Here is a 15,153-nt window from a genome sequence, read left to right on the forward strand (position 1 = left end):
GGTAAGCAGTCATTGAGAAAAAGATTCTTTTAGTAGACTGATCTTACCAAAAAATGGTCAGTCTCATAAGAAAAATGTTAATCAGCACAAGGACCTGGAGTTTACATCAACAATGAAAAGCAAAATCGCTTGAAAATGAAGAGAGGGGGAGATGATGCACGAAGAAGACTGGTGAAAGGGTTATTGCTGGATCAAAGTAAGATGAGGGTGGAAAAGAAAGGAGGTGTAATTGGTGACACAAGCAAAGAAGAAAAACATCACACCTTTCACCTCAGGTACTGTCTGTGAGATAATAAGTCTATTTACCCATGAATATGTACCGAATGATGCTGCATGAAAGGTCATTATCTGTCTTGTGTTTGATGGACTTTTCCCGTACAACTATGTCAATTGTTTGGAATAATAATTTATGCAGATGCCAGGGATCTCCTATCAGCCAATTTGGAAAAGGATAGTACCATCATGTTCTATCGTATAATATGGTGTTAATTAAAACATCCTTGGAGATGCATAATTTTTTTTAATATGTTTCAATACACTTCCATTCAGAAGAAGTCAAAGAAAGCCACGTGTGGATTTTGGAGAAGAGTTAATCAGTTTAAGGATACAAGTGTGGTGGCCAATGGATGAAATGTAAGTGGGCATGTTAAACTATATCTTTCTGGTAGTTGATTTCAATGAGTTCTTACTTCAGATGAAATGGGCATTATTTTAAGTTATTCAGGTTTGGCCTTAAAATGAACCTCATTTCTTGTGTCCTAAGTATTTCTATTTTAGACCCTCTCAAAAACAAAAGTAAGTATTTCTGCAGTAGAAAATTCCCCAAAAGTCACCACCATACCATACTTTCGTATAACTTTTCTTGCTTCTAAAAGTTCAATAAGTGGTTTTATCTTCGATTGTTTTGAAATTGTCGTTTCAATTCATAATTGTCCCTAAAAATACTAAGATGATGTACTAACATTAACACATGTTTTTGGATTTAATTGGATGGTTGATCACTAAGAAAAATGAGCACCACTGCTCTCTTAGATATGCTCTATTTCTCCAGATTTTATTGGATGGTCACTAAGTTTTGTCGTGTACTTGGCACTGTTTAGGAAATGAACAGTGGTGCCCGTTGTCTAATACTAGCATTAAAGATGTTGGAAGTTAGACACTTCTTAAAGACTGATTAAGTTCAAAGTTGTCCTGAAGGCATAAAAAACAGGTGAACTGTTGCCTATCTCAGATAATGAAGTCCCTTTGTCTTACCTGTCCAACACACACTTGCTGTCTTGCATGCGACTTAGAAACCGTACTCCGGAGTTGTTCCTTCCCAATTGAGAGATAAGCCGCTTGGAAGCTAGACTAATAGGATGAAATAAATTTTCTAAATATAGAAGTTGGTTGCTCTCTGTTGGTATCACTGGTTAGATTTAGTTTTCATTTTACTGGTTTGTTATATCATGATGAGATCCTCAGAATAAATACCCAGGGTATTGTGCATCATCTTTGTGGTGGTTCTGCAGTCCTAGGAACAACTTAGTTTTAGTTCACACAGTCAACGTATTCAATGTCTTCATAGTTTTGGATTTTAGATATGCTTCATCTGGAAAATACCAAGATTTTCTCACATTTAGCTTTCATAACATGCAGGTTTTATCCAGGCACTGTTAAAGCGAGACTTCCTTCTTTCATTTGCTGTCTGTACCATACTCAAGCTCCCATCTCCAATACTACTTTTTAATGTGGGTTATAGGCACTAAATCCTACTAGTACTTGTTCATAGCTTTAAATTCGTGGGCATATAGGATTAAGGCCTCAGATTGTTTGAACCATGGAAAAGGCAATACCTTGTTTCCTACACTTTACGTCAACTTGGGCAGAAACTTTATCTGAGTAGGGATACTACATAATGCATTTGTCCTCATGCCTCTGTTTGTGCTCTCAATTATATTTCTATTTGTAATGCATCTAGTTATGTTCTTACAGATTTTGTATGATGATGATGAAATAGAGCTCTTGAATCTGATAAAAGAAAAATTGAAACTGTTTCATGATGAGCAGTCTCCACAAGTAAGATTTCTTGTCATATAATATTATTTTTCATCCTCTTATGTTTAAATTTTTTTTGTTGTGTTGCGGATGTAAAGTTTGACAAAATCGTTACAGAAACAAGTAACCGGTCATTCATCTCCATCCAGAGAGCTTACCAAGTAAGTTTAATTAAAAGAGATTTAATATGAATTTCTTAACCTTAGAATGCTTTTCATGCCTGCATCCTCAAACTATATTGTTATTGTCGTGGTGTGTGAAAAATCTTCTTATCTATATTCAATGTTAAGCCAGGAGATATAAGAAATTCTGACGTAGTGTTGCAATATTCAACTACCAAAGGGTCGGGGAATTAGGAACCTTTATATCAGTCTGGGTATCTTTTCTTCCTTAAGCATTGATCTTGGGGGGGAGTCCTCACAATTGGCATTCTCCACTCAGCATTATCCTAAACCTGAACTCTGATAAATCTTAACATCATTTCGCATTTATGGAAACAAAAAAACTGACCTGTTTTATGATATCAATCAGGACTAAAGAAAACAAAAGAAGAAAAGCAGACACGTTGAAGAAACAGCAACAGCATGCTGCCTCTTCATCTAAAGGTTAGTTTTTCTTTTACGAGCTTGAAGCCTTCAGGTCAGATAAATCCCCTTTAAAGGTGACATTTCTCCGTTCAGATTAAAAAGGGGAAAACCATGCCCTCAGTAAATCCAAAGCACTACTACTTCACCTGACTTTCATCAAGTCGTGGCTGAATTTGATGAAGAGACTTGTGAAACTAACATCTCAGCAATGGATGGTGGGGAGAATCTTGTGAGCAAGGAAGGGTCAGAAATTTCAATCAAGAAAATGAAAGGCAGCCACATCCAAGAAATGCATGAAGTGATCAACCTCGGCGATGGTTCTTGATGTTCATGCATACCATGTTGAAGGATTTCATGGATTTATGATCATGTATAGCCTTTCCTTGTCAGGATACAATGGCTAGACACAACAATAGCACATGAAGCTTCAAGTAGTGGGCTTCTTTTGATTGATACTTTAATCCCTAGAGTGAGGTAATGCTTATTGCATTTATAAAAGGGTGTTTGGCTTCTTGTGGTTTTGTGTTTTGAGGGTCAAAATGGTAATATCACCTTGAATTATTTATCCTAGTTGGTGACACTTTCAATGCATAACTTGTCAGTAATCTGTTAGTACTTTCTTGAAAATGAGATTATAGAGTTTTGATAGCATATGGATAGGAGGACACATTAATGAAAGAAGAAATTCTAAATGCAATTTTGAATTAAAGAGTGAGCACATCATGCATATTTAGTACTATTCAATTTACTAATTAATCAACACCGAGTAATCTTAAACAATTTTTTAATCTTCAAATATATAGTGTTGTTTCGTCCATATAATTTGTTTGACTCGAATAATGTACTAATGATTTATTAGAATTCAAAAATTTTGAGAAAGGATTTCATATATCGTCGAAATCTACAATTTATAAATTATCAACACACTTTGTTTTATGATAGGCTATCATGTGAAGCATTTACACTTTGCTTTCATGGTTTCCATTTCTTTAGGTTCGATCAATAGAATTGGTTCGATTTTAAAGCTTATTATTGTGTCAGTTATTTTTCAATTCCAATCTAGATATATCGATAGATCAATTAAATTTAGCTTATCGTCGATGACCTACTCTGATAACATGAGTATAAATTTATGGGATTTCATTCTAAACCCAATTAGAGATAGGAAGTGGTTTGAGTTTTCTCTTTACATGAGATATTGTTATAGTTATTTTTGTTTCATTTGCCAACAATCAATTGTCCTCAAACTTTGTTCGGTATCATGATTGAAATTGGAACTTTGAATTGCTAATACAATGTTTGGTATCAAAAAAATTTTAATTTAGAATTAAATTATGCTAATTTTAATTCCTCTCAATTCCACAATTTGAATCAATATCAAAAGCATGCAAATGTAATATTTGCTTAGAGCATCCACAATGACTCGGACTAGTAAGATTCACTTAGAGCGTCCACAATGGCTCGAACTAGTGGTTGCCAGCATGCAATCTTAGTCGACCTTCCTTCGGTGGTTGGACTAATTTCCGCCCTATCAATTAAACTAATTTTTCATTTAATTTTTAATGTTATAGTTTTTTGTTTTTGTTTTCATTTGCCAAAATAAAAATATATATTATGTTATACACAATAAATTTAAACAAACACCACCTACATTACTTAATTAAAAAAAATACATTACTAATTTTTTTTAAAAATACGTTACTAAATTTAAAAAACCTATACTACTCTAAGTCTAAATCTAACTTCTTTTGCAAATTCTTGATCCTCTTTTCATACTTCTGCCGCGTGTCCGGATTAGTGGCATTGTCATGGATGGTGGTCGCGTCAATTAGCAGCCTATAGTCGTAACTCTCCGCGAAATTAATTGAACACTAAGGCCACGAGCGCAAGTGGGAGCCGATCCAGGCGGTCGCCTTCCCTTTGCCATGGGCTTTGGCACTCTTGTTGCCAACGGGACGCCTAAAGTAGGCGTTGGAATCCCGGAACTCCTTTCCGGCTCAGCGTTGAGATCCATAGGTGTTGTGATTTTTAGGGTGCAATTTAAGTACACAAAACAAGTAATAATTTCCTAAAAATACTACATGCAAGTATCGAACGTGCAATGCGGTATAAAAAGTGTCGAACCCACGGGGAGGAGATTAATTGCTAAAACTAGTAAATCTAACTAAAAAGCGGTAAAATAATTTAATTTTGGGTTTTTTGATCTAGAGGTGAGTGAAGAACGAAGCAAAAGGGAAAAAAGAATAAGGGAATCACGATAAAGAGGAAGACTACTCCAGCTTGTTTCGGTTGCTTGTTCACATGAATCTAAAGTCTAATTACTTTCCAATATTTATCGGGATCATGTTGATTTTACGCTCTCCACGTGGCGATCACGATCGTGGAATTTTACACCTAGGATAAGGCGATCACGTCTCCTAGGCTCTACTCACCAACCCTCACTCCTACGGATCGCATAGTAAGCTCGAGATTGGCTTCACAAACGTTCAACACATAAGATCCACCGGACTATCACGATCGTTTTAGCCTAGGGTTCCTTATCTATGTTAGCTCCCTACTCCAAGTTAAAGAGACATTGAAGTTAAGGCCTTTACCGGATGAATTTTGCTAGCAAAACCCGAACAGGTTGAAATAAACACATAGACAGAACCAAAACATGGAAATCTATCAAAACACAATCATAGATTCATATTTACAAGCTTCCCTAACAAACTAGGAGTAATCCTAAAATCTAGCCACTCATGGTGGGCAACAATACAAGAAAACAAGTAAATGCTACCATATGGGCAAGATTAGGGAAGAATTAGCCTCAAGCTTCTTTCTTCCTCCGAAAAATGGACTCAAGCCTCTTTCTCTCTCTAAGAATCGCCTCCGGCCGCCAAAAAATGCATTGGAAGTCGTGCCCTAGCTATTTAAATAGTTAGGGCCCGAAAAAGCACTTGATAGCATTTGCCGGTCGGGCGATTTGCATCTTGAAAAAACGCCCGATCGGGCGTTTTGTCATCTCTCGATCAGTCGCGCGTTTTGGCCTGTCGCGCGTTTTGCCTTTGCATTCTTGATCTTCGTAAAAAGCCGTATCTTCTTCATCCGGACTCCTCTCTCTTATGGATTGGTCTTTTGTCCTACAATATATCAAAATGAGTCCATTTTTCACCTAAAAATGTGTGTTAAAACAATACAATAAGGACTACAATTTGATTCACATCCCAAAAGGTGTCTAGAAAAAGAAGTAGTTTGGGCGGATATGGAGTCTAATCTCCATATGCGCATTACTTGTCAGCTAGATTCTTTTTAATCCATCCACCAATACTTGTCGTACTTACTTTTTCTACTCTTAGTAATGTATCTACGTTAATTTCGTTCATGCTCGTGCTTTATTCTTATAAAACTAATACTACTCAATCCCATTAAAAATAAAATATTTTTCTTTTTGGATTATCCAATTAAAAATGAAATATTCTCTAAAATGGAAAACAACTCATTTCTACATTTCCATATCTTTTATTTATTCTCTCATCATTAACAAATAAAATTTTTAAAAAAAAAATGTTTTATTTTTAATGGGACGGGGGGTATATATAAAAGTAAGACTCATTTTCACTAATTTTTTCAACCTTTTTCCAAACTTTCTTAAAATTCCCCGGGAATCAACTTTCCCAAGTATTGGCGGACGGAGGAGTATATATGGATGGATGTAGTACTCCATCCGTCCCTGAAAAGTATAAACTAGTACGGAGTATTTCCTTTTTGAAAAATATGAAATTTCTAATTTTGAAAACTCATTTTTCTCTAATGAGGTGGGATCCATTCTTCACTAACAAACAATACTTTAAGACCATGTTTGGTTGTCAGGATTATGTCTGGGAAAGTAATCTGATTCCTTTGAATTTTAAATTCTTGTGTTTGTTCTGGTTTTAATCAAACTAAGAAAATAATCAGAATCCCGAAACAAGGAAAGTTAGTACAACTTTCCGGATTTTGAATCCTAACTTTTTTTAAGTATTAAAAAATTATTTTCCTGCCAACTTTACTTTATCGTTAGTCAAACATGGCCTTATTTTCTTTTGATCTTTCTCTTACATTTTTAATCATATATTAAAATTAGTGTCAAATCAAATGTTCTGAAAAAATATTAAATTCCACAGATCTGTTAAATAAATTAAATAAATAAAAGAGATGCGATGTAGGCCCATGTAATAAAATTGATTAAGTCCAGGAAAGCAAGAATGGTATCTATCTAGGGTTTTGTGGTTTTCTTCACTATAAAATTGCACCAAAATAGTAGACGCTGCGTCTCCTGCTTAACCCCTTATTCCGCAGGTACGTTAATTTCTCTTGTTATTTCGTTCCTTTTTCTCTATTGTGATCTTATTTGTTTGTTTTGCTTATTACGTTTATCCTGTTATTTTTATTTTCCCCCAACTTGTTTAGATTGATCTGGATTTATTTCAGAAATATTGATCCTCGGAGATTCAAATCGTTCGTATCTGAATTTGATTTGAACTCGGACATGAATTTTCACTTACAATTTACTGATTTGTATTTTTTGCACATTGCAGTTTATTTAATTAGAGGCTGCCCATAACCCGAAGCAAGAATGTCTGGGTAGGGAATTTTGTTCATCTGTTGAATTTCCTTTGTATTTGAAGGTGTTTCCAAAGATATTTTTCTTCGATTTGTTGTATTAAATAATTGATTCTTTGAGAAAAACTGTAAAGTTGGAATTTTGTATATCTGTTGATTTTCCTTGGTATTTCATGGTGATTTCATTGCTGAGCGAATGCAGAGATGTTTTTGTGAGATTTGTCAGATTGTAGACTCATTTTAAACGGAACGAAACGAGGATAGATGCAAATTAGGGCATGCTGAATGCTTTTTCTTTGAACCCCTGTTGAATTAGATTGGATCTTTTGCAGAGAAGAGCCTGTTATTGTGGATACACCAGTGCCGGTTGCTGCTCCCACCCTTGGTGAGCCTATGGATATCATGACTGCTCTGCAGCTTGTGCTAAAAAAGTCGTTGGCGCATGGTGGGCTTGTTCGTGGCCTTCATGAGGCTGCCAAGGCAATTGAGAAGCACGCTGCCCTTCTCTGTGTGCTGGCAGAGGACTGCGACCAACCTGACTACACTAAGTTGGTCAAGGCATTGTGTTCCGACCACAATGTCAACCTTATCTCTGTTGCAAGTGCCAAAACCCTCGGTGAATAGGCTGGTGTAAGTGCATACTGCACCCTTTATTTGCTGTTGAAACCACTTCTGATTTGTCTTTGACAACTGTGGTGATGACGGACCATCTTGAGCCGGTTGTCTTTTTTGCTACTTGGGACACGTTGAGATAGTATTTGATTGCAGTGTTGAATGTTACTTATGTAGTTGTGCAAGATTGATTCCGAAGGCAAGGCCAGGAAAGTTGTCGGAGCTGCTTGTGTTGTGAAGGTAATCATGGTTTTCTTCTCAAATTGATAGATTAATCATTCGAGAGTTTAACCGAGTTTCTTGCTATGTAGGATTTTGGCGAGGAAAGTGAGGGGCTCCACATTGTGCAGGAGTACGTGAAGTCGCACTGAAGCTCGTTGTCAAGTGAGTTGTTGAAGATGATTTAGGGGGTTTAGATATACATAAGCTCTCTGATATTGTTTTTCTTCCAGAGGGTTGAGGCTTTTGTTTTTTCTTTGATGAGAATGTTGGAAGTTTTGCTCGCTATTTTTGATGCCATGTTATTCTTGAAGAATACTGCACTTAATCATTAAGGCAAAGAAGTAAATTCTCTTTTGGTAACATAGATATTGCACTTGCTAAATACGATTAACTCAAAGTATATAATGTTTATAGTATAAAATTTGAATAGTGATACGACACCAAAATTAAATAAATAATGTCATTAACAATGTTAAAAGACTTGTTCCTTCAACCTACTATCAATCCAACCATCCATAGAGGTGAATAAATTATATGAAGGAGTATTTCTCAAATAATGAACATATTTGAAGTCTTTAGAGAATGTGAAATCTTGAAAGACAACATGAGAAGCATACATTTCAGGAATCTTATATTTCACCCTTATAACAACATGAAAATTTGGTCCCTAAACTCAATGGTTCTCTTCATATCCAAAAAAATGCACTCCATTAAGAACCTACGCATGATCCATTGCCAATAGTGAGAATTGTCCCTTCCCTAATTTGACCACGAAACTTATTTTGTAAAATTTGAGAAAATGTTGATTGAATCCTAATGCAATGCATGGAAAAATTACTCATTAATAAATCTAAATTATTAACCAAAAAAACCTACTCCATCCGTATTAAAAAACGGTACGAGTTTTAATACATAATTGGTAAAGTAAGTAAGAAAAATTAGTAAAGTAAGAGAGAGAAAGAGAAAATTGAGTAAAGTGAAAGAAGAGAAAAAGTAGTGAAAGTAGAGTTATTGGATTGTGGGGTCCAGTCCTAAAATAGAAAGATTCGAAAGTTTCTATTTTTTAATGAACAGTCCAAAATGGAAATAGTTGATATTTTAAAAAACGTCACACACCTAAGTCTCAATAAAATTATTTACATTAATCATAGAAATTTTTTTCTTTTTTTTTCCTTCTTGCACAACTTAAGATGCATGGGCAAAGACCAATACATATTTAATTATATTGGAGATATATAAGGATATTTTTTTTTACCATTGAAGATACACACACCTTTAGACGATATTTGATGCAAGTTGAAATTTTTTTCGGCTAATTCCAATTTGGGTACCTTAGAACGTGATTTATTCGGATAATTTCAAATATCCCTTCAAATAAAGCATGGGTTATGCATAAATTTGTAAATAAAAGCAAGTACTTAAATTATTAAATTTGAGGCAATCCTATTGTTTGAATCAATATATGTATTTTACAAGTAGAAACAAATATTTTCTTTCATCTTTTACTACAAAGAAAATCTCCAATATCATTAACAACACATTTACTTTGAGTACATTGCAAGGGCGGAAGATATGCGTAGGACCAATTTTTTTTTGCTAATGTCTTCTTATAATATCTCTAAAATTCGGATATAAAAATTATTCTCTGGCGATTTAATATGGAACTAAATAAAAAATTTGAAAATTATGAGAATTACTCTGGACCTCTACTGCCAGTCATCATGGTTAGCCAGTGGCGGAGTCGAGACTTTAATATTGGACAACAAACTTTGTTAATACATAGGATATTTTTTTTAAAAAAATAATCCAAATTTCAATTATTACTATATACTACTCCTACTATTTACCAAAATGTATACGGTTGAAAACATAAAGTATGGGTAAGAGTGCTGATAAAAATGTTTATTTTACTAAGGGCATCCACAATGAGGCGGAGGGTGCGACGCCCTAAGCTCCTGCCCTATGCTCCGCCACATCAGCATTCTATCCTCCGTCACTTTCACCTGCAATGGAGCGGACTATAGCCCGTCCTAAACATTTTATTTATTATTTGAATATTTAAACACTACAAAAATTCATTAATCCTATTTTTTATGTTTGCAAATATATCAATTAGCAAGAATAAAAATATAAAAACACCACAAATTAAAGGCAATCCTATTGTCAATATTTATTTTTTATTTTTTATATTTTATGCTTGCAAATATGAAAATCTTCGGAATTCATTATTGAATTTAGAGAGAAATTGAGATGGGGAAGAGAGTGGAGTGAAAGGTGTGAAATGAAGTAAAAAAATGGTGACATATATAGAAGAAGAAAAAAATATATTGAAAAATGTGTGCATCCTCTGGCCTATATCCTCTGCACCCCCTGCAATGGGGCGGAGGATAGGCCGGAGGATGCATCCTCCGTGTCATAATCCGCGGACGATGCATCCTCGCAGAGGATAATGTGTGCATAGTCTGTGGTGCTGCAGTGGTGGACTATGAGGCGGAGGATGCATGTCCGTCGCATCCTCTGTCCCATTGTGGATGCTCTAATGTGGCCAAGCAATGGCTTCATAATAATACTTGAGAAGATGATTCCATGATTTAGATGAAGATGATTATAGACAATGTGAAATCAATTCTAATTGCACTAATTAGGTTTGACAGCCAAAGAATAGGTATTATGACATTGATTAGAGAAAACTTGTATTAATAGATTTGGATTGCATATGTGACATGTACAACAACTTCCCATGAGACATATCGGTCTAATTATTTTTATGTTTAATTATCACATACTAGTTAGTTTGTTACCTTAGATGTTGTAAATACGGCCTTTTTGTGTGACATTTTGGTGGTATACGCCCTTAATTCCAGATGTGAACGGAAACAACTATGCATTTATTTATTTCCTTGCTAAATCTTTCAATATTATTTTACTCCACCAGTATTTTTTATTTATAGATTACACTCTAAGAACTCTAGGATAAATTATAAATATTAGTATTACTTTATAATGGAAATACATAAATAACGAGAAGCAGGGATGTTAATGTAGCTCGCAATCTGTGGGCTGGTCCGAATAACCCGTCAAATTTATAAGGGTAGGGTTGAAAATTTCTAGCCCGATAAAATTAGAGTCCGATTAGCCTGCATCCGATTAACCCACAACCCCTTGGGGCCAGACCCGAAAGCCCGATGGACTGGCCCGAAAACCCGATAAAATTTCTTCCGTACAATTTGTTTTATTCATAATTCGACACTTCATTGATTATTTTATACTCCCTCCATCCCAGTTTAGGAGTGCAATTTAGTTAGGGCACGAGTTTTAAGAAATTGTTGGAGTGTGTAATAATTGAAGTGGGGTAGTGGAAAGTGAGACCTTTTGACTTTTTGTATGTTTAGTATTTTGTTTGTTTTTTTTTATAAAAGTAATAACATTTTAGTGTAAATTTCATCAACAATAAGGTTAAATTTTATGTCCAAATATGGTAAATTCTAAATGAGACTATTAAACTAGGACGAACATAAATGGCAAAATAAGACTCTTAAACTGAGACAGAGAGAGTAATATAAATAACTACAAAAATAACTTTCAATTATATATTTTAAATATACAAGCTATATATTAAATTTTTTATTAACATAACAATAGATAAATAAATTAGAAACTTCAAATTCACTAAAAAAATTATTCAAATTTCTAAAACATGCTTTAAAATTTCTTGATGTTTATGTTTTATTTTGCACAAATCTCAAATATTAGTATTTGATCATGTTTATATTTGAGTTTAAGCATATGTATCAAATTGATCATAATAAAATATTTTACATTTTATAAATATAACTAATTTCATTATTATTTGTTAGATTGATCGCATGTCAATTTATCGGTAGGAACCCGATTAACCCATTGGGCTAGCCCAAAACCCGAGCTTTTAAGGTTAGGGTCGAACCTTTATAACTCGAAAAAATACAACCCGATCAGCCCGCGCCCGATTGACCTGCAACCCGAATATGGTTGGCCAAAATTCACTGGGCCGGCCCAATTGACATCCCTAGTAAAAATAACGAATTAGGGTAAAGAGAGATCGATCGAACTCTCCGAAACTTGAGGTAGTTAGGCAGACATGGGTAATGCAAAACAGTTGACATACAAAAGGGGAAAGTTTGGAGAAAGTTTGGTTTTTCCCACAAACTATAAAAAGTTGCGCCTAAAGTCACGAACTTTATCGGATCGTGCAAATTTCCTACACTACCCGACCTGACGACGTATTTCAGTTAAAAACTTATCCAATGTGGCATGCCGGAGGCGTGACTTGTGATGCACTCTTTATTTGCACTATAAATACCTGCAAGTATACAGAGTAGGTATAGTATAGCAAAAGGTTAGTACCGGGTATCGAACACGGGAAAGATGTACACAAAGTGTCTATCTTCTACTAGAACTCAATTACTATCTGGAGAAACAAGAATTTTTGGAAACTTTTGAAAACAGTAAATATTAAAAACAGTAAACAACTAAATGAAAGCAAATCACGGAGAGAAAAGTATAGAGATAAGGGGAATTCCAGGGATGTGCTTTCACTTTTATGGTTATACAAATTCCAAACTACAATACCCTAGCACAGTTAATACTTTGAAAGGACGAGTCACCTAGCTTATGCTCATGCGATACAAACGTTGATTACTAACATTAGGGTTTTCAATCCTAACACGTAACTCCAAAAAGCTCCTAAGACCCTTGAAAAGTCCTCACTCTCAATTAACAGTGCCGTTTTAAAGGAAGCTAACTGTAGTGTCTACTAAGTGGATCTAACTCGCTAGAACTCTGTCACAGTTATGAAGCAAGTTGTATTGAATCATACATAATTGTGTCACTCAATTATGAAGCATCATGATTAACTTAGGGAAGAAACAAAGTAAAAACAAAACGGATATTAAATAGAAAACGGAATTGTATAACCAAAATTGCTACTAACACATCCCTAGAATCCTATGAGTTTAGTTACACATGACTGAATTGTTAGGTTTGGTATACTGAAAAGCATGTTTCGAGCAAGTTTCGCGCGAATAGAATCTTGCTTGTATACGTAAAACTCTACAATCCACTTTTAACCCGATTCAGTATTATTCGAGCAGTCTCGCACGAATAGAATCACTATTATTATTACATTGTGTTTACTTGTGCATTTATAAGATGTTGTACAAACATTTAAATGCATAAGAAGTAAACAAAGTCTAAGTCTTTTGCTTAGTAGACCGGTTGTGGGCGTCGTCCACTTTAAGGTAACACGGTCAGATCTATGCAATGCTTTGCAAAAGAAAAAGAAGAATTTCACAACCTAGATAGGCTTTGACTACCTATCGTGAAAGGTTGCAATGTCAGTCCGCATATTTCTAAGCCTTATTGAAATAAGATGACATTGGTGTGGTATAGCACTGAACGGATCTAACAGCAAGACGTGTCTTTATGCTATCTACTGAAAGACTAGGTCTTGATAAAATATTTTTTCTTAATCTACATATGTTAGTATTGAGCATACGGTATTGATTATGCACTACTTTGACTTATCAAATGGTGCGGGTTTTTCGCAATCCAATAATCCTGATATATTGGGTAGTGGTGATTAATATCTAGCGGTGCTAGGATTGCTATTATGTTGAAACGTGCGCGAGGTGAGTCTCGTTTGATAATGTCCTCAAGAGGAGCTCGAACAAGGTTTTATTATTCGGAAAACTGGCCAGTTGGAGTTTTATTACTCTATGAATAATAAATAAGTGTTTCTTGCTAAGTCCATTCTTGGAATTAATAAGATATTAATTAATTAAGTCCATAGCAGACATTAATTAATTAATGGACATTTATATCTTAAGCGCGGGAAATAAATAAACAAAGTGGAAACCCGGATTACTTGTAATTTCGGATTTGGATGGGGAGAGTTCAATATTACTTCTGTAGTGGCTGCTCGTAATATTCCAATATAAGCTTGTATTAAATTGTGGGTTCAATTTAATTAGTAAAAAGCTAATTGGGCGAGCCCATATCCAAAACCTTCCATAGATCCCTGTCTGGGCCCATAAGGAACTTAATATAAATAGGAGAATAAAGGAGACAGAATTAACACAATTTTCATTCTCAAAAATTTTCGAAAATTTCGAACTCTCCAGCTGAGGAGAATTTCGAATTCCACTCCCTTTTCTAAAAGGATTTCTTCTGTCTTCTTTATTCGAGTCCTAGTATTTTGATAAGATCAGCCCACCCTGATATCGAGATACAGTTCGGGAACCAGAGAGAAGATCCGTGGTCTAGTATTGAAGATCATCACGTGGAGAAGGCGCGAGCAATCGACGATTCTTTGGAGAATCAAAATCGGTAACTCTAAACCGTAGAATTCATGTTTTAGGATTTACTTTCTTTGAGCATGAATTATTTGCGTTCTAGCATGCAATTATCTGTTTAACATGTGAATTGATTAATCGCATAATCGGTCAAATAGATCCTACGTCTGATTTATTTGTTTTGTACAAGTCTTCCGCTGTGCAAGGGGCACCAAACACATCATGAATAAACTAAAAACATAGATTGAAGGGAAAGCAATTTGAACATAAAACTAAAGCAAATAAAACCCGTAGGTTGAATCCTTGTCGTTCTTGATGTTCTTGAAATCCTTCTTCAACTCCTTGCACAATTGAAGTACTCTAGCTTTTGATCTCTATGAATGTGTTCTTGTTGTGTGAAACTCTTTTTATCTTGGAGCAAATCTAGGGCTGGTCGGATTCGCCGCCTTTCTCCGGCGGGCCGCCGCACCTTGGCCGGCGGTCACCGCGTTGGAGTCCAGAGACTCTGACCCTTCGGTGGCGGACCACCACATGTCCTCCGGCGGTCTCCGGGCGAGACTCTTCTCCTAGCGTAAATTTCCGAGGCGGGCCGCCACATAGCTCTGACCGCCGGGCGCCGGCGGTCGCCGTACAACTTCGCGGCGGTCGCCGGTCGCCGTCTGACTCCAGATTTCCAGACTATGCGTTTTTACTCCCCTTTTCGGCTCAAATATGCACATTTCTCACAAAACACGTCAAAATACCAAAATGTATAGAATATGCAAATAATGGACATGTAGAGT

General features: G+C 35.5%; 2 long non-coding RNA genes and 1 pseudogene across 2 annotated transcripts; all 3 read left to right on the plus strand.

The window, feature by feature from the left end:
- The first annotated feature begins 558 nt into the window (after positions 1 to 558).
- LOC125197898 lies at positions 559 to 1,662 on the plus strand. The gene is made up of 3 exons (XR_007172282.1): positions 559 to 633; positions 1,101 to 1,210; positions 1,639 to 1,662. It is a non-coding gene; the product is annotated as an uncharacterized LOC125197898 (long non-coding RNA).
- A 310-nt stretch (positions 1,663 to 1,972) lies between these two features.
- On the plus strand, positions 1,973 to 2,641 carry LOC125197900. The gene is made up of 3 exons (XR_007172283.1): positions 1,973 to 2,058; positions 2,155 to 2,198; positions 2,569 to 2,641. It is a non-coding gene; the product is annotated as an uncharacterized LOC125197900 (long non-coding RNA).
- Positions 2,642 to 6,834: 4,193 nt separating this feature from the next.
- On the plus strand, positions 6,835 to 8,402 carry LOC125197901 (annotated as a pseudogene).
- The last annotated feature ends 6,751 nt before the right edge of the window (positions 8,403 to 15,153 follow it).

Source organism: Salvia hispanica, unplaced genomic scaffold, assembly GCF_023119035.1.
Source record: "Salvia hispanica cultivar TCC Black 2014 unplaced genomic scaffold, UniMelb_Shisp_WGS_1.0 HiC_scaffold_1071, whole genome shotgun sequence".
Lineage (NCBI taxonomy): Eukaryota > Viridiplantae > Streptophyta > Magnoliopsida > Lamiales > Lamiaceae > Salvia > Salvia hispanica.